Source organism: Heloderma suspectum, chromosome 1, assembly GCF_057233095.1.
Source record: "Heloderma suspectum isolate Gila_16-S chromosome 1, 16-S_ref, whole genome shotgun sequence".
NCBI classification, from domain to species: Eukaryota; Metazoa; Chordata; class Lepidosauria; order Squamata; family Helodermatidae; genus Heloderma; species Heloderma suspectum.
In genome coordinates, this window is record NC_139458.1 from 129239327 (window position 1) to 129254938 (window position 15612).

The 15612-nt window shown below is 45.5% G+C and overlaps 1 protein-coding gene across 1 annotated transcript in view; it reads left to right on the top strand.

The window, feature by feature from the left end:
- Nucleotides 1-15612, top strand: part of LOC146357850 (uncharacterized) — a 43104-nt gene that overhangs the window by 15071 nt on the left and 12421 nt on the right. The window lies entirely within an intron of this gene.

Below are 15612 nucleotides of genomic sequence, written 5' to 3' on the forward strand. Positions count from 1 at the left end.
CTTGATACATGCTTCCATCCCCCCATCCTTTCCCCCCTTATCTGAGTCTTCCATTTGTTTCATTGTACAGCCACTAGATGGTACTGTGGTCTAACTGCTCTTATTGTGGCTTTTCCTTTTTCCACAAGGGAACTTATGCAGAACTCAAGTGCAGTAATTTGATAGCTCATTATCTGTGATCTTTAAAAAAAAATGGAATAAAGGTCATTTAGTGCAGGAGACACCCTGGAGGCTGACAACATCATCTATTGGGCCCTCAAACTTCCATGCGTAACCAATCTCAATAGCAGGATAAAAGCTCTGTGTGAAGAAGCCCTATTTCTTCACCCAGCTCCAGCTCCCAAACAAGGAAGTATAATGACTTTACAGAATAATGTTTGGCAAATAAAATCTTGTATATTGATTAGAGGAATCTGCTGGAATAGGCATTCTGTCTGGATGCAATCCCTTGTTGCTTGTTGTTTGATGTATGGCTGCACTGGAAAGTGTTTAACTGCAGATATTTATATCGTGGAACATTTTACCTAATACCTTTTTAATTTGGGGATGCCCAGCCCTCCTTTGAGTCATGACCTCTGCAGTATACTGTTAATGCCCTCACACTCCAATTCTCCAAGTGGTGAGAACTTCATGGGTGCAAATGTTTACCCAGGATTTTGACTTCTTTTGAATGAGATCACTGGAGGCTTATGGTATTTTTGTGGTCCATGATTTATTTACACGTATATACAAGTTCAGCATAAGTGGAGGCTTGCAGCATTAACACCCCTACAGACGGTGCTCCTCCATTAGGTTTCTAGTGGGGCCTTTGCACCCTAAAGATGCTTCCAGGGTTCCTTTTAGCTCTGCAGCATACTCCCCCCACTGCAGCCTGATCTTGTCTGAGTCTCTCCCAGAACTGCAGGCTGCATTCTTTGTTAACATTTTTTCACTGGCTGAATTAGTACATTTCATTGGGAAGGGAGCAAAGGTGGAGAAAAGGGCAGTTGTGTTCCAGAACCATCCATGACCATCCTTGAGGAAAGCCCTTACTCTGCTAACTTCTATAACAGTAGGGAATCTGCCACGCTAAATTTGTCTAATTGGTTTGATCCACTCTTGCAGCCTCTTCTTACAGCCACAAAGTCACAGTGTTGGTAGGGGGACATTGCATGAGAGATCATTCAGATCAACCCCCCACCGCATCTAATTTAAATGTTTCCTAATTCTTGGCTTGTTTGGGGGGAAAACACAGGATGGCATGGGATGACTGCAGGAGCCTGACAACGTCATGTGGGCAGCTCAAAAAATCCTGCTAGCAAGGCAAGCCAATAGCCTTAAAACTCCTGTCTGGAAGGGCCCTTAGTCAGCTGCTGATGAAGCTGCTTCCATCAGTGGAAGGGGGGAATTCTCTCCCTTACAGCCTCCCCCCTTCTGCTGACAAAAGCAACTCCATCAGCAGACTGACATCACTGGATCCTTCCCTGGGTTAGCAACAGAGTGATTATCCATGTATCTGTTTATTGTCTGTTTTGTTTTTCTAAGGTAGCTATAAGTAGCCTGGTAGACATGACAGTAGATTGCATTAAAACCTGGGAGACATAGGTGTAAATTCCATCTCATCCATAAAGTTTCCCTAGGGACATCACCTTGTTGGTTAGTTTGTTGCCCTGCTGCTATGCCTTTCAAAACAGACGTACACACAACTGTGGTATGTGAAGCTTTTCCTGGCATGGAAATAAAGGGATGGCTTAAATTCAGCTGCTTTAATGTCTGGATGTCAGGGATGCTGTTAAAGGCACAGCATTAGAGGACAAGAACCCCCACCCCCTTCAGCCATCCAAAAATCTCCACACTGGATAAAAAGATCTCCTGCGGACAGAAGGAGCCCTTCCAACTGTGGGAGGACTTGGCTGGATGCAAGCCATTATTTCTTTTTGTCCTGCTGCTGTCATCTTTGGTCAAATATGTTTCTCTTGTTCCTGAGCCATAACAAACACCTATTTACCAGACCAGAGGCAATACTGGGATAAAGTTACAGACTGTCGATCAAGCCTCCACCATACCATCCTCTCCACCCTTAAGCATATCTTACAGGCCATTGGCTTATTTTCCCGAGTCCCTCCATTTATGTCCTTGGCCAAGAAAGCATTGCTATACATACATACTTACATACATACATACATACTGGTACAATTACTAATTTGGTCATATCATCATGGGAAATTCCAAATAATCCACAGTAAGGTTATCAACCTACCTTAAGGAACCGGCTACTACATGCAAAGCAAGTGAATTGAGGTCAGATCACATAGTACTAGGGGCTGCCTGGCTAAAGCCGTTCCCCATAAAAGTAAAATATCCTTTAATCAGCTTAGAGTGTATGAGGAGGAAGGAAAGCATGTGTGTTTTGTGGTTTTTAAAAAGAATAACAAAAAGCAGCTAAGCAGGAGCCTGGATGTGTCTCTGATTCCCCCCCGCCCGGAGCAGATGGCTTTCATTTTGAAAGGGGGGTGGGGGACGGTTCAGCAGCTGCACAAGAAAAGACCCTAATTGGAATAAGGGGATTGGGGGATTTAGTTTTTCAAATGCTCCTTTCTTGCAAAGGAATGGCATTTCTAGGTTAGGAGACAGGAAGACAGAGGATATATAGGAGATGGGGGGAATTGCTTAGGTGCTTAACGATTAGGGAAAGAACTGCAAGGAAGAGGCACACATGGAACAAGGGAAACTAAATATGGGAGAAGAACAAGCTTAGAAAATGGGTGAATTGGATATTATTGTTGGCAACCTGTGAGCTCTCTCGTCATCCGCTCTCCACTCTAGATCTGAGTGGGTTTTAATTTTTGTAAGTGCTGTGTCAGAGCTATTGGACTTCTTGTTCTTTCCAAAGGGGTGTTATTTCAGCAGATCAGAAGCCCATCTGTATCCTTACTACCTAGACTTTAAAATATCAAGATGGATAGTTCTCTATCAAAATACCACTCTTTTTAAAGAGCAAAAGTCCCACTGAATCAGCTTGAGAATGCAGCCTGTGTGGGGGGCGAGGGGGGGGAGCCTCACCATGGTCCCGAATTGGGGCCATGGGCACTTCCCCAGCTGTTAGTCAATCACACATGCATGCACAGCTGTGCTAGGAAGAGGAACAGGCTGTGAGGAGCAGCCAGGGAAACTTTTTTTTAAGTGTAAAAGAAAATAAATAAAGCTCTCGGCCACCTTGACCTAAAATATAAGGTAAGCCCCCCTCACCAGATTAACACAGAAAAAAATCTCATCATAGCAGGAGTACAGACAAATTGTGTTGCAAGGGCCCCTAGGATATGTGCTGGAAACAGGCAGGAGGACGAAGGGGGAAAGAAACCATGGCAAGCAGGCAAGCCCCTGATCGTCTGTTGGCAGCAGCGTGGCTTAGCAAGCTACCAAGCAACACTATGGCTTGTTTGCAGCGTGGCTTATTGTGAGAACGGCCCCAGTGACTAGAACGGATACTCTTTTGTTTAAGCCAACAACAACACGGGGGTAGGCAGGTGGGATGTCAGGAGGAAAAACGTGTGTGGGCAGAGGGAGGGAAGGGTTAACACTCCTATCCAAATCGGGGCAACATGAACTTACATGGGACTAAAAGTGCAGCAGTGAACCTTCAGATTTCCAGAATTCTGCAATTCTGGAGAAGAACAAACAGAATCCACCTTGGCATAAGGAATGGAGGGAGGGAGCAATAAAAAGGAGGAAAGAGGTTTGGCTACATCTCCACTTACTGGCATGGACAGAAAGTTGCAGCAGGTAGTGACAATTTCCCCTGACTGTGGGCAGTACATGGAAATTCCACTTGTACTTTATAGCAGAATTCCAATGATTGGTGGCCCTAGGAGCCCTCAGGCTGGAATAAGCCTGACACGGCTGGATCATTCTCCCCCAGTACTGAAATTGGGGTGCACCAACTTCTTGCGTTCTGTAGCTGGGAGGGGTGGTTTGGCTGTGCCTCAACTGGTTCAGTCATTGCAAAACTAGGAAGGGATCAGAGAAATGCTTTTTACCTTGGGCCAAAACAAATGTAATACAGATCTGTGACAGGACTCCTTTCCACACAAGACATTTATTGGGCACTTATGATTCCTCAATCATGGTAGTTTGCAGGTGCTTTACATGATGTTGTCATCCTCCAGGGCCTCTCCTGTGCTTTGCAACCATTATAGTGTTGCTGTTTTTTTAATAATGAGAAAAGTGTGGTATTTCTGTGAATGGTAGTGTGAGACACTGGTGTACTTAGGGATGGGGGAGAATTTCTCCCCGAAACTTCGGGGGGCCAAGTGCCAACGTATTCGGCCCCCCGAAGTAGTTTCAGGGAGAAATTCTCCGCCCCCCCGCCCCCCCCGGGATGGGACTTACCTTTCCCGAATGTCCCACCCAGCAGCGGGTCCCGGCGGCGGTTCGGCAGGTCTTCGTCAGGGGTGGGGGCAGCAGCCGGTCTTTGGACCGGCTGCCACCGCCGCCATTCCAAGAAAAGTAAAAAAAAAAAAAACGCCTCCAAATTACGTAGACTACGTAGTCTACGTACTAAAAATTACGTAGACTACGGCGAAAATAAGGGCAACACTATTTGCGTTGCCCTTATTTTCGCCGTAGTCTACGTAAACATTTACGTAGACTACAGCGACCAAATAAGGAACGCGAATGGCGGCTCCCTATGGGGGCCGCCATTTGCGTACGCGCTTTTTTTTTTTAAAGTCACCCGTGATAGGCTACGTGACGATTAACGTAGCCTATCACGGCTGACTTTGCAGATCTAGCCGTGATAGGCTACGTAAATCATCACGTAGCCTATCACGGGGGCGTTTTTTTTTTTTAACTTTTTATTTCGCGGCCGGGCGAGGTGAGGCGCCTCCTCCCCGGCCTGAATTTCGGCCGGGCGAGGCAGGAAGCCTACCCCCCGGCCTGAATTTCGGCCGGGCGAGGAGGGAAGCCTCCCCCCCCCGGCCTGAACTTTGGGGGGAGCAGCGAAGCGCCTCCCCCCCACCACCAAGCAAGCTGTGAGACCAGGTAAGTGACTTTCGTGCACCCCTAGGTGTACTTGCGCAGTTCCGTGATACCACAGTGCCACCTAGTGGTTGTGCAATGGAACCTATAGAAAGGCAGGGAAAGAAAAACCTTGGAAAAAAAACACGTGTGAAGGAGCGACAAATCCGGCAAAGAATTTAATCCAGCAAAGAATCTGGAAGCAGAAGTCTTGGGAAAGTGGCTGGTTAAAAGCCTCATGTAGAAAAGCCCATTATCACATCTGTCATTTTTTCACTACAAGAGGAGGAAGTATTTGGTCACTTCTTGTGCTATTCCCCTTAAAATCACCCCTTCCAAGATGCTATGAGATCTACTACTGGAAAGAAAAAAAGACAGCCCACCTTGTGCTTTGAGAACTGCTGCTCCAAGCTGTGGAAAGCAGAGCTCACTCTCTATTATTATTCTCTGCTGCCATCATGGGGCTATTTAATCAGTCCGTCAATCACTATCATGTGAAATCTTTACTAGTTTCCTTGCTGAAACTTTTCACATGAGTGCTTCAAAAGAATTCTGAAAAGATGGACTGTCTGCAAAATGTTTTTTGCTTTTAAGGTGATTAAAAGAAATCCCAAGACATCTCCGTTAAGAGCACCGGGGGGCGGGGGGACTCTTTTGGAATTTAAATGGTGAAATGGGCTAGAGATGGTTTTTGGAGAATAAAATGTACCTTATCTGGATGGTTGGCTGTATGTTAGGGCTTGGTCTTGGAGCCCAGCTGGAGAAAATGGGCTAAAAATGGCCTTGGAGGCATTTGCAAGGGAGAGTAGATGGGTGGGAGAAGGGTTAAGCCCTCTGCTCCTGCCCAACAATTCTCTCCTGTAAATGCTCCCCTTGCCCCCACATTAGTACTACAGAGAAAACATGAGGCTGGGAATCTTCTGTTTGCCTTGTACCACGTAGTTTGCCATGCAATGCCTAAATCACATGTGGTTTCCGTTTCAGTTGTGGTTTCAACTGGTCTGTAATGTCAGTGTAAACCCTACATTGTCTCCAATGTACCTTGGGTTTGTCTTCAATTCCATCCCACATAAATGACATTTACACATAGCACAGACAGTGCAAGAAGCTCTGGGCTACCCACCTGTCACGCACAAGCATGTACATAACTGAACCCCCGCACCATTTTATAAATGAAAAGCAGCTTGGGGACAGGGAGGAGCCCAGGGGAGGGGGTGTTTTACCCTTTCCTCACCTGCCGTTTCTCCTCTCCAAAATTCCCCCCAAAGCTCCCCCCTCCCCACCCCAATGTCATTCCAAAAGCAAACACTTGGGAGAATGCATTTAAGAAAAGCTTCTTGAATGTTTCAGTAGCTGTCTTATTTAACATGCTATCAAAGAAGTAGACGTTAAAACTGATTTCATTACTGCCAGAGATGCAGAGGATAGGATGATTTCCACCTTTTGTTTCATGAACAAGATGTCTTTTCAGACAATAGAGGCAAAAGCTAGCGCATATTTAAAGACTAATCAAAGCTGCGGCCTAGAGAACACCAGGGGACAGCTTTCCCCATTATGAAATTACTTGAGCATAGGCAGTGTGGGGTGGAACATTTGTGTATCTGTCTTTCAGAACACAGTCAGGTTGCTAGCTTTTTTCACTGATTCTGTTCCTGTGCCTTTAACAGCACCCTGACATGCAGACATTTAGCAGGTGGAGATTTTCCTAGCATAGGACTAAAGTGGTGGAGGAAATGTCACTCGCTAGATGCCTGCTTTTCAGACACAGTAGCAGGGCCAGTAGACTGCCAGTCATAGAAGATGGTGGCTTTCTATGGTTTGGGATTGCTTGCAGAAACAGAACAGTGCTTGGCATTGGCTTTGCTGGGCCCAGTGCTTTGAGTTAGCAAAGCCACTTGATATACATTGATCTGTGGAAGTGCAGTGGTAAATTTTCAGCTTTGAAGCTCTTACATGAAGCACATTGTCTGGCCCTGTCTACGCTACACATTTAAACTCACTTCAAACCGATTTAACTGAAATGGCTCCCCCCACCCCTGTGTCCCCAAAGAACCTGCCTGGGGTATGTAGTTTTGTGAGGGCACCGGCCATTCTTTGTTAGAGCCCTTGGCTGCTTTGCCGAACTACAATCCAAAGGATTGCTTGCTTGGTAGCCATGACAGTTATACAGTTTTGTTACTGGTTTCACATTGTAATGTGAACAGATCGCTTTGCTCTCTCAGCTGAACCTGCCACTCAGCAGTGTTGCCAGATATTGGGGTCTGACCCAAAGTTTCAGGGTTTTAGTCTCCTCCTCATCTCAAGATCTCCAAAAAGAGAATTACAATTCCAGGATGAGAGGCCAGAACCAAGGAGGGAGGGCTATTTTCTACTTGCCTTGAGAACTTTTGGTGCTAGCTCCACCGAAGGAACATTAGGCTCCACCCCTGAACCTCCAGTCCCAGCCAGGGTCCACCCCTTGACTAGACAGCTGACATCCTCTGCACATACAATTAGACTCTATCCCTAACCTATGCCTTAACTCTCAGGCACTACCCCCTCTCAGGGTCTGAACCTGAGGAAACCAAGGGAGCTGTACCTCTCTGGATGTTGAGCTTTTCTGCACAAGATGGTTAATCTGCTGTATCTACTTTCGGTTTCTTCACAGAATCAAGATCCAAACTCTACACAAAGAGCTTTTCCTTTCCTGCTTTTCCACTACATAACCTCTAGGTGACAGTGGGGTATAGTGGAATAGCACAAATACACAGGTAGGAAAATATGTTTTCTTTTGCTTTCAGAAATAATACTCCATTTCTCCGCTCTAAAATAAACCAGGAAAGTGCTCTTAAAAAACAGAAGCAAAACTGGAGGGTCACAATGTCGCCTAAAGAATCCATAAACAACTGCAAAGAATGACCCAACACACAATAAATGCTTGTGCAGAAAAGCTCATTGTCAGCATATGAATTATAAAGCATAATATAACAAAAGTGCAATATTATGCTTTATAATAGAGAAAATAGTTACATAGCAGAAGTGCTATAGATATGTTAATGATAGGTTCTCTTGTAAGACAATATTGGGCATTCTTGCATTGCATCCTATCAGGATGCAAACCTGCAGACAGGCTGACTTTGCTTGTAGAGATGCCTATACTACTACTTTTGAATGACAGGCAAACCCTCTGTTTACACAGATGTGGACTGACGAAAAATCTTGTTATCTGGGCTTTGTTGATGTTGTTTTCTTTGCCCACTCATTTGGCAACTATGTAGGTCAGCTGCCGCTTGCATGGGTATCAAATTTCTAGGGATGTCAGAGAATTCCGCCACGGATCTTGGTGAGGCCAAATGCTAGTGCATTCGGCCCCCCAAAACCTGTGGCGGAATGGCCTGCCCCCCCCGCCCCCCCGCGGATCCCCTCCAGGACAAGACTTACCTGGGGTGGATCTTCCCGGCGGCAGCAGTGGCGGCGGCGGCAGTGGCTGGTCTTCCGACTGGCTGCCGCTGCCGCCATTTGCAGTCTTGTCGGGTTTTTTTTTTACAAGACGTGATAGGCTACGTAAAGACCTATTTACGGCTACGTAAAGGCTACGTAAAGACCTATGGCTGCTGGCTAGCAGGGACACAAATGGCAGCGGCCGTAGCCACCTTTGTTTGCGTCCCTGTAGTCAGCCGTGATAGGCTACGTAAAGACTTACGTAGCCTATCACATCTAGCTTAAAAAAAAAAACGTGTACACAAATGGCGGCGGCTATGGCCGCCGCCATTTGCGTTCCTTATTTTTGGCCATCTTAGTCTACGTAAATATTTATGTAGACTAAGACGGCGAAAATAAGGGGAACGCAAATAGAGACACTATTTGCGTTCCCCCTTATTTTTGCCGTCTTAGTCTACGTAAATATTTATGTAGACTAAGACTGCCAAAAATAAGGAACGCAAATGGCGGCGGCCGTAGCTGCTGCCATTTGTGTACGCGCGTGTTTTTTTTTTAAAGCCAGACGTGATAGGCTACGTAAGTCTTTACGTAGCCTATCACGGCTGACTACAGGGATGCAAACAAAGGTGGCTACGGCCGCTGCCATTTGCATCCCTGCTAGCCAGCAGCCGGATGTCTGGCTGCTGGCGGAGCCGGCCGGCGGCTCCGCAGAATCCCCGCAGAGTGGAGCCAGCTGGCTAGGATTCCGGGGGGGAGGGATGGAGCACCTCCCCCCCCCCAGTGGAACCCGGCAGAGCCAGATAAGGGGAATTTCGTACATCCCTACAAATTTCCAATAATGTATTCTTTCTTCAGTTGCGGAAAAGGGCAACTAAAATGATCAAGGGGCTGGAGCAACTCCCCTATGAGGGAAGGTTATAACAGCTGGGATTGTTCAGCTAGGAAAAAAGGCAAGTAAAGGGAGACATGATAGAGGTGTACAAAATCCTGCATGGTGTGAAGAGTGAGGATAGAGCGACTTTTTTCTCCCTCTCTCAAAATACTAGAACCGGGGTCATCCCATGAAGCTGATTGGTGGGATATTCAGGACAGATAAAAGGAAGTACTTCTTCACACAGCACATAGTTAAACTATGGAATTCGCTACCACAACATGTAGCTATGGCCACCAATTTGTTACTGGTTTCAACTTGTAATGTGAACTGATCACTTTGATCTCTCAGCTGAACTCACCACTCCCTACCACAACATGTAGTTATGGCCACCAAATTAGATACCTTCCTGGAGAATAAGGCTATCAATGGCTACTAGTCCAGATGGCTCTATACTACCTCCAGTATCAGAGGCAGTATCCCTATATCCCTATGTACACAGTTGCTGGGGAACATGGGTGGGAGGGTGCTGTTGCACTCATGTCCCTGTTGTGGGTTTTGGGTCGACAGCTGGTTGGCCACTGTGTGAACAGAATGCTGGACTAGGCGGACCTTGGTCTGATCCAGCATGTGTCTTCTTATGACCTTATGTTCTTCGCAACCTATGGAAAATGGCACAGAAATATATAACTGTGCAGAACAAGCCTATCTCCACATACTTTCCCTCCACCCCCATAGATGATCTAGCACTGCAAGAGCAGGGCTAGGCCAGAAGTGAGATCCAACCCTCCCCTCCCTCACCAGGAGATAATTTGTTACTGCAGTGTTTCTTAAACGTGGCTAGAGATCCTTGAGGAATTCAGCCTTTGCAAATTCCAACACAAGCTGACCTGATCTGCACCTCCCAGACTAATATGTACATTGGAACGTAGTTATCCACTGGCTTCTGAACTTCCCAAAGGGTCCAACACAGTTCTTGGCTCAAAAGTATATCACAGTAAGTTTAGGCATGTGTATTTTGAGAGAAAATGTGACCAAATAAGTGTTTCAATGCAGATATTCATGCACATTTTTTAAAATCACAGATTAATGTGGAAGCGACATGAAATGGACTTATGGGTGAGTGCATGCAAAAGTGACATGGAGCAAAAACAGAGTGATTTACCCATCCCTAAACTTAGGGATGGTGGAGAATTCCGCCACGGACCCCTTTGGGGCCCATGGAGGAACGGAGCACTCACCTCCGCCTGCCCCGGAATCCATCTGGGCCGGCTCCCCTCTGCACGTCGATCCTGCGGAGCTAGCCACAAGGTCCGCATTGCTGGCGATATGGCCGGCCGCCATTGCCGTGCCGTATCTCTTCATTGGGCTAACTAACTCCGGACGCAAATGGCATCCACTACGCCATTTGAGGCCGTAAAGCTGGTAGATTTACCTAAATGCAGCTGGCCCGAAAAGGCAGGGGATCCGTACACCCCTACTAAACTTGCCCCCCCCACACACACACTTTGAAACTTTACCTTCCCACAACCCACACACAGAGCTTAACCATCTGTCCCACAGGTGAATATGAGGATCTTCCCACACACAAGCAGAGATCAGGATGTCTCCAACCAGTGCTGGCTCCAGGTTTTTGAGGGGCCTTGAGCAATGTACCTCAATGGGCCCTTTCTCTGAGTGAGTTGAGCTTCTCCCCAACACTGCCACCAGCTGCTGTCGCTCCTCCTCCTCTTTCTCATCGTTGCTACCACTTGCTTGCTTGACAGGCAGAGAGCCGGGGAGCAAGTTGGCCGTGGCATCTGCTGCTCCTCCTTCCCACTGCCACTGTTGTCTGGGCCACAGCAAGAGGCAGGCGAATAAGCAGGTTGCAATGGTGAAGAGGAGGAGCAAGTCCAGGGGACTCTTGTCAATGGGCCCCTACTGGGATGTGGGCCCTTGGCAGGTGCCTGACCATGCCTGTTCTTGATGCCAGCCCAGTCTCCAACCCCCTCCTAAGAACCTATGCCAGAAAACACAAGAACAAAGCATTATTTCTTTCTGAGCAATCTTCTTCCCACATTAGGCTGGGATGATACTGCAAATCCAGGGGGGATCAAGATCTTCTGTCAGGAAGCATTCAACCCACCCAATTTTGGGGTGGGGAGAGGGTGGAGAAGAAGGTTTCAATCTGCCTCAGGATCTTCCCTTTCCCCACAGATGTGTGCTCCTCCTTCAAGTGATCATATGCAACTCATAAAGAGAGGGGGCGTCTTGCAGTTTGAGAACCTAGTCATCATTAAGGGGCAACAGGGGTGTCTGGACAGAGTTCCCCAGGGGCTCCATCTCTTCAAACCCCAGTTGATCAGGGTGGTTCCTGCTTAAGATCAAGCCAAGCTTGCTAGATGGCTGTGAACAATCTAGAAGAGGTAGATATTGGACTATCACCATCTGTACTCTCATCATAACCTCTATGATACCCTCATCATTCTAATTGAGCTCTCAAATGTCAAGAACATTCCTAAAACACATGCACATTTATCCTGGCAAATAAAACCTAAGCAAACAAAAATATGTATTGAATTCTCATCAAACAGGGTAATGTAAAGGTGGAAGAAGCGATAGCAGTGACATTCACAAAAAATCAATCACTCTTGATAGGCGCGCTATCACTCCAAGGATGTTTACCAAACAAATTAGGAAATTAAAAAGGCATTCCAGCTTATTTGCCATTATTAAACACTCCCCATATTTCAATCTTTACCTAATTAATGATTTCTGATAAGGGCAGCGTATTTATAGGAGACACGGGCAAGAGATGGGCAGTGGCACTGCAGGCACATGGTGGCATAACGTTTGCTTGTCCCACAGCAACGTCTTTTGGAAGGGTGAGTATTTTGAGCTTTTGCTGGCATATTTGTTGGTCAGAATCCTTATGGATCTCAGCCTCAAATCCTTCCTAGGCAGTTTTACTGAGAGGTATCCCATTAATTTCAGTCCAACTCTATTCCAAGGTTATGCACAGATGTTCCATATTTAAAAGATATCAATGAGCTTTTCTATATGAGGCATTTGTTGTGTGCTCATCATTCCCTACTCATAATTGTTTATGTGTTCTTTAGAGGATGTTGTGACCCTCCAGTTTAGTTTCTTTTTGTAAACGGCACTTTATGTGAGTTTTTTTAGAGCAGGGAAAATGGGGCATTATTTCTAATGGTGAAAGAAAGCATGATTTCCTCTTGTGTATTTGTGCTATTCCACTATGCCACAATGCCCCTTGTACTTACAACTCTTTTCTTGTTGGGGTTGGGATGTGGGACATGTCTTCCCAGCAAGTTGTGCAATCCATGCTGGGAATCAAGCACTTTTACCTCGTTAGAGGTTGAAAGAGATTCTTTCCTCCTCATACCAAGAGTTTTTCTACATGAGGTATTTGTTATGTGCTCGCCACTCCCTACTCACGAGTTCTTTAGACAACATCATCCCCCTCCAGTTTTGCTTCTGTTTGAAAACAGCACTTTCTGCAAGTTTTTAAAGGGCTTTTCTACATAAGGCTGTTAATCTGCTACATCTGCTTTTGGTTTCATTGCAGAATTGAGATCCAAGCACTACACGAGAAGTGTTTCCTTTCCTGCTTTTCTGCTACATAGCCTCTAGGTGGCACTGTGGTATAATGGAATAGCACAAATACACATGAGGAAATCACACTTTCTTTCGCCATCAGAAATAATACCCCATTTTCCCTGCTCTTAAAAAGCACTCACACCCATCCCCTGTTCTGCCCATGCCAGTTCATTTTTTGGCATTAAAAACAAGGTTTAATTTGTTTTTGTTAAAAAAAATATTTTCCAGGTTAACCACTTCTCTACTGTATTGTATGAGTACTCATGTAGCCCTTTAAAAGAAAAGGTGAAAAGAAGTGGGGAAATAAGTGCTTTCCCCCTCTCTCTGAAGGTTGTGGGCTCTCCCTCCCTCTCCCAATAACTGATACATTTCCCCTTTGGTTTTTGGTTTAAAAGGGAAAACAGCCCCCCCCCCCAGCAGCAAGGTTAGTCTTCCTACAGCAACACCCCACTTCTCCTCCTGTTACATTTGAATACTTGCTTTACCATCATCCAGGTACAGGATTGGGGCTAGTGTGAAGTAGCCTTCATTGGGCCAACTTATATTGGTAAAACAATTACACCACCTTTACAGCTGTGCCACTTTCTCCACCTGGCAAAATGGAAAAGCAGCTGCAATCCCCACAACAAGTACAGCAAGGTTTTGTTTCTTAACACTAATGGTAATACTTTTTGTTGCTTTAGGTAGATAGGCTACCTAAAATGACATCAGTTAAGGTGCTAATCTGCGTATTGCTGAGCATTTACCAAAGATTCCATTCACCCTCGAGTTTTGTGTAACTCAAACACACCTACCGCAAGATGTCCCAATGATAAGGCATAATCATATTCATCTTGTGCTGCTCAAGTTGGTCAAGGCATGTGCTCACGTTCTTTACCATGGCTATGGATCAGGGATACAGTTCACAGGGCATGAATCGATAAAGGTGTCCAAGGTCACAAAGACATTTAGCATCTGTTCTACCGCAGTGGGTAGGACGGGGTTCCCACTGGATTCAATGGATCTATGACCAGGATAGAAACAGTGGACAAAACTTCACATACACAGGAAAGCATTGCCAATTTCCCCTTCCCACTTCAACCTCTCTGACTGCAGCAAATGCTTCAGACCATTGGAACAGGTTCCTAGGCAGCACAACAGAGCAGCAGTGAGTTCAGGAGCAGAGGTGATAAAGCCCATTCATGCCTTTTGGGTCTTGGCTGATGATGGTAAGCCTTAATAATGTGTCAGTCACAAAGCCCAAGATCTAATTATTTTTGTGACTCACCTGAAAGACTAATTATGTGTGAATTCTCAGCAGTAGGAGATAAACCAGACTCTGGGCCACAGTTTTAGTAATGTTTTGTTGTGTCCCTCTTATCACAATAGAAAGCACTTGAGCGGCTTTGAAATATTTTGGTTAAGTTCCCATGAGGTTTATGTTTTTTAATTTAATGCTACATATTTAATTTTATTCAAAGTCAATCTAGGTGAACTTACATTATAGCGGAGTGCTGAGACAATGGCGTAACAATACACAGTATTCTGTCTTCCTTCCGATGGAAGTCAAAAATGGTGCCAAATCGGTGTGTGGGCTGGTTCTCTAGCCAACCTTTGTTGCAATGTTAAATTATCTTTCTAGACAATGTCATGTGCCTCCTCTTCTTTCTGTTAGCTTGCTTGATTTAAAACTCCTCTTTCCCTTTCCTATTCTCTTAACATCCCCTGACACATATGGAGTAGGCAGAAGCAGCACAAGCATCTTTTTGACTTGTCGTTGAACATGACCTTTGACAAATGAGATGTGCTCAGATGGAAAATGGGCTGTAGCAATTCACGCAGTAGCTGGGTGCCCACATTTTTAAAATGCTCTCCTGAGTTAAAACTCCCTGCAGATAGAAAAGGAGCACATTACACAAAGAGCCATTCTAACCTTTCTAGTGGGGGTGGGGGTTGATGTGAAGAAGCATTCAGAACTGGAATCCCCCACTTGCTGTCCATAACGGTGAAGTACATTTTACCACTAACTTCCCCAGCGTCTGTAAATCAATCCTGAGAATTATTTTAAAAATACCATCAGGCTGCTCTTGAGCTAAATCAGCATGGTCCACATTTTCACACTAGGAAGGCACCTGAAACAGGCATTTGCATGCATATCAGCGGATGCTGTACATGTACAGGGCTGCAATCACAACCCTGATTTCTGAACCTGGGGACAAACTCAGAAAAGTAATATGAAGACAGAATAGGGAAGGCAGAAGAATAATATAAAACAGAGTAAAACAGATTTTTTAAAAGGTTATAAATAGTAAATTGGCAGAAAAACATCAAAATAGGTACCAGGTGAGCCTCTCTAGGGAGAATGTTCCAAAGTTGGGGGCATCATCATCCTGCATTATCATATGGCTGCACTATTTGGTGGTTTGCAGAACAATGCAGTTTAGCATACGATGATACTCTTCATATGAGGGACTTTGTTAAATCTATTCTGTCTGTGTTTTGTGGATTGTGAGGCATCTTTCATTCCATCTGCTCATTGATGGAATAGGATTTTTTTTAAGGATGCATGAGAATTTTGTTCCACTTGCGCGAATGTGCACTAGCACTAATGCACATTTGTGCAAGTGCAGATTTGCACAAATCCCTCCCCCTAAAAGTTACAAAAGGTCTGCAAGTCCACAGAATCTGTGTGACTCAGAAGAAGTCGGTCTACTGTGGAATCCGCAGGTCAGATTCATAGAAATCCA